Source organism: Fukomys damarensis, unplaced genomic scaffold, assembly GCF_012274545.1.
Source record: "Fukomys damarensis isolate Sample0158 unplaced genomic scaffold, DMR_v1.0_HiC HiC_scaffold_33, whole genome shotgun sequence".
NCBI lineage: Eukaryota > Metazoa > Chordata > Mammalia > Rodentia > Bathyergidae > Fukomys > Fukomys damarensis.
This window is the reverse complement of record NW_022900945.1, coordinates 46,395,094-46,400,054: the sequence shown is the minus strand read 5'-3', so window position 1 is coordinate 46,400,054 and position 4,961 is coordinate 46,395,094. Positions and strand designations below refer to the sequence as shown.

The 4,961-nt window shown below is 39.2% G+C and overlaps 1 long non-coding RNA gene across 2 annotated transcripts in view; it reads left to right on the top strand.

The window, feature by feature from the left end:
- Window positions 1-4,961, top strand: part of LOC117284033 — a 49,405-nt gene that overhangs the window by 40,067 nt on the left and 4,377 nt on the right. The window lies entirely within an intron of this gene.

The window sequence follows — 4,961 nt, the reverse complement described above, 5'->3', positions numbered from 1 at the left end:
GAAAATTTTTTTTAAAAAAAAAAAAAAAAAAAAAAGTAGAGCAAATTATTAGAGTAACTAAGGTTAAATATGAAAAAAAAGTTGGTCGTGAGGTCATGGGGACTCAACCTCCAGCACCAAAAAAATCATATACATCTCTAAACAGTATATATATTTGAAACTTATAAAGCAAGGCTTAAAGGAAGTAAATGTTGAAATACAGTATAGATTGGTCCTTTTTTGGGGGGATTGCGAGGGCTCAAACTCAGGGTCTCATGCATTCTAGGCAAGCCCTCTAGGCAAGCTTACCCCAATCCCGATGCAGTGCTTTCCTTACATTTTTTTACATTGCATTATCAGTCACTGGCTAGCACAACTGTTTCCTCTCCATCCAAACCTGAAAGAGCATACAAATAACCAAGATAAAAGTAAATTGGGTCAATGGCATGGCTGCTTCGAGATGGTGGTAGAACCTTAAGGAGTCCTGTGTGTCACAGATGGAAAAACTAGTACATTGAGAAAAGTACAGAGATAATCACTAACCACTATTTTAGTTAAAAAATACATGCTTATACATAGAAATAAGACACAGCCTAGAAGAAACTCCTCAAACAGGCATTGCAGTTTTAATTAGTTGAGTATGGAGACTAATTAATATGCAAATGAGGAGCTTACCAATATTAATCATCTGTTTTACCAGGCTGCTTTTACTAAAGGGTTTCTAACGAGTTTGTAAATTAAGTTTCTTTGACATTAAAAATCAGCTAAATGCCTGTCTGAGAATAATCTCTTCTAACTCAAGGGCAGGAAGGGGAAAAAAATTTTTTTTGGATGAAAAACAGCAATGTTGAAAACTAATTCCCTTGCTGGCAAGCACCGAGCATGCGTCTGTATCAACCCTTTCCCAGCTCTAATTCAAAGCATTTCTCCAAGACAGACACCAGAAAACAGTTGGAACAGGAATGAATAGAAGTCATGGAGATTTAACAATACACAATGTAGAAACTTAACATCAAAAAATTTGCTCGTTAAGTTGTTGTCCACTGTTGTCAAGATCCCCAAAAGCCTATATGTATTTTAAACTCCTTTTTATGACATTGAACATATCTCTGTAGTTCTTTTTTCTTGGAAATGTTGATATTTGCATTGGGTACTGATTTATCAAGGATTGTCTGAAGTATGGGAAAGGATTACAGATTTTCCTGTGGTCACTTTAAAGATTCATTTTCATTCAGTTTGCGAAAATGTGTGTGGGAACAGGTTCAGATTTGTTAGCCATTTTCAGTTAACTGTCCCATTTGGCTATTTAATAAAAACCTTACAGTGCAAATATATGCAATACTCCGAGTTTACTACTTCCAGGAAGAATGTCAGAATAGATATTCAGTAGAAGCACAATCATTGGATACGTACCTCTGAACTTCTCTTCCACTAATGGAAACATACAGGTGGCTTAACGATGTTTTTTTGCCCATTATATCCCTGTGGCTTAACAATGTTTTTTTTGCCCATTATATCCCTATGGAGAGTCAAAGGAATTTGAAATGATACCCTTTTCCAATCAGTTTACAATCTGTGTCTTTTTTTAAATAGTGTACTCTTTCCACCTCTCTTCTTTCTACAGCTGTCTGTTGAAAGCGATCGTACTTCAGACTAGAAATTTTGGTACTTAAATTCTTTTTGTTCATTCATTAGTTTGTTCAGTAAGTGTTTTTGAATAAGGCTGACCCGAAGCAGTGACCATTAACCACCCTACCAGGTACTGGTGGGATGCAAGTACTATAAATACACACACACACACACACACACACACAATCCACCAAAACATGTAAACACACTACGTTCTTGTTTAAAGAAAAATAATAAATGTCTGGAAGCTAATGGCCACCACTGTTAGCACCTTTTGTAATTATGGAGGCCAAAGGTAACTTGTATTACTCTTATGATGTCTCGATACATTTAGTATTAAAATATTTATACAAGCTATTTTTTCCTGACCTGTGCATATATTTTTTGTTGACTCTGTATTCAGCAGTTTCAAGAGACTTTGTCTACCAAGAAAATAAAACGTGACCAATGGGCTCACTCTGAAAAGTTATGTGATAAAGCAGTGAGATTTGCTTATCTCACGAGCTGGCTGAAGATGACTTTGAGCAATCTGAGAACATCCGTCCTCGATCTCGTTCTTAATTTCTAAGAGAGTTCTTGTGTGCTACACTGGAGAACAGGGCAGGACTGGTGATTTATTGCTTTTCTTTCCCAAGTGTAAAGTGGCTACTGTTGGAGAAAGCGCCCATCTCATCCCACCTTTGCCTCTTAGGGACAGACCTTTCTTCAGTCTGTGGACATTTTTACTCGCCCAGTGTCAGTGATGATGAACCGATGGCATTCGCTTAGAGATGTTCAGCCCAGAAGCTCTCTGCTATATTTTTCAGTCTTGTTATGTTCTTTGCTTGTCTGAACCTTATTTCTTTTGGTCAATGCCTGTGCTAAATGTCATGGCCAGTAGAAAACACCGCTCGGTTCAGATTCATTGAAATTCATGGCAAAGAGAATGAAAGCCCTTAATCAAAGGCACAAGATAGATTTTTTTTTTTTTGCAAAGAAATAATGGCCAGAAAATTAATCCAAAGCATGCTTCAGTTTGGGCTTCTGTACAAGCACGTCTTGGCGCAGGTCTGGGCTCGAGGTTGTGGGAGCTGCAGGAGTGGAAAATGGAAATGGCTAATCTGCACCTGCCCTTTCTCCAGAGACCCGGCTCATCCTCTTCCATGACACACGGAACCAGTTCACACTCTGAGAAAGAAGGCTGTGGCCACCCCTGTGTGCCCACACCGTAGCAGGCTGGCCTCACTGTGGCTTTCATTGGAACCATACATATGGAGTATTTTACAGATAATTATATGATTGGATGCATGATGTATTTCTGTGGCACTCATGACTTCCAGTCTTTTGCAACTCTGTCCACTAGCGTCTTCCCTAGGGACAGGGACATTTTATAGATCCGTTCTGTCCAGTACAGTAGGTATGACCCATATGTGGCTGTTGTGCACTACAATGTGGAACTGAAGTTTTCGTTTATTTATTTTTAACTTAAATAGCCACATATGACTACCCTAATGGTAAAAAGTAACTTCATGTATATGCATTTCCACGAATGGAAATGCATAAATGCTCATCTATGATAATGACACAGTTTTCACCTAGGAACATGAACTAATTGTTATTAATTTTGATATAAAAAGAATAAATACAAGTCTGAAACTTTTTGTCCCCAGTATTTAGGTGATATCTGAGATTATGTCACCTTTATACCCAAATGTCGATGATGAAAAGAAAATAATTTTAAATACTAGATGTTTTACCAGATGATTACCAGGTGATTTGAATATCAGGAGATAATTACAGTGTCAGGCAGCTCTCTTAGGCCTGGGGAAATAACGCCCTCAGAGAGAGGAAATTTGGAGGAAAAATGTGCGCTCGTTCTGCTATTAATATAAAAATAATGTTTTAACTTCAGTTGTCTAGACTGAATACGTAAGTCACCAACTACTTACTTTGACTTTTTTCCACTTATTCTATAGCTTTTCATTCCACATGGACAGGTAAGATGAAATCTGACTACACTTAAATGTCAGGCTCCACATAAAAGGCCCTCTAATCAGAACAAGAAATCATGAAAATTTTAAGTAAATGAAAATAGTGATATGAATAGCCTCTAGAATTCTGTTTTGAAAAGAATGCTGAACAATTTAGTGGCATGTCTACACAGGAGTTAAACCTGCCATTAATTGAAAATTACAGAGCCTAGTATTGTAAATGATATATCCTAATAACAAATAAAAGAAACTCTTCTCTTGAGTGTATGGTAATACAAATGCGACCATGCCCGACTAATACAAAACAGTATATTATCCAGAAATTTTTATTGTCGGTTTTGCCATGTGTGAAGATTTAGCATCGAGGTTTTGTCTGGGAGGAAATGCTATTGATACCTGCTTCAGAGCTAGAAGCAACCAGAGAGAATGAGCCCTCCTGAGATGGGAAGTGTGGACTGCCAGTTCCCTTCGCTCACCGAGTCTGTGCTCCTCGGTCAGACGCATGTGACACACTAGAATTTTGTGGCTTTTAAATCCGTCACCACAGGTCAATGACACATTCATAAATATTACCTATTTACAGAAGACTGAAAACAATGACTTTTTTTCATATAAGCAGGAGGTTCTGCCAAGTTCTAGGAATGGGCTAGTGAGTACCTGCTCCTCTGGTTGCATTAATAGGGCTCCGGGAAAAATCAAGCTGCTTGTTTACACAGCCTGTCTTCCTTCACAGGGTTCTTACGAGAATCAAATGAGACCCTGAGAGAGTTAGACTCTTGCGGTAGAAAGAGCAGTCAGACAACCGGAAACACCTGCATTCTAAGCCTGGGCCTTTCCCCGATGGCTTTGCGTTTTCGTTTTCTTATGTGGAGAGCGGGTAGGAATAGTTGTTCTGCGTGACACATGGAGGATATAGACAGTGCCCGGCGCACCACGTGAACACAGAATTTCGTTCCATCGCTGTTGCAGGAGCAGAGATTTCCAGTCACTGGCTGCTAGATGAGATTCGTTTACCTTTATCTCATTCCTCAGTCACCAGTTGCACAGTGACACAAAATGATTGGCTGGGATTAGCGGTGTGGTCTGTGAAGGTGAAATTGAGTGCAACAAGAAGAATCACAAAAGGCCCCAAAACTGCGGCCTTGACTTCATTAAGCAGGCGCAGTATTCATCTAGTGATCTAGCCTCAGTCAGACGCTGCCTTCTGACCTTTTGCCAGCTTAGCCATGCTGTCAGCAGCTGGGGGCCCTGCCAAAGGGCAGGGGAGGGAGCCCCAGTTGCCCACATTGCAGATTATCTCGGGAATATTCAAGAGTGACTAAAAAAGAAGCCCCTGCCTTGTAATTTTACTTCAAAACTAAAAAAAAAAAAAAAAAAAACCCT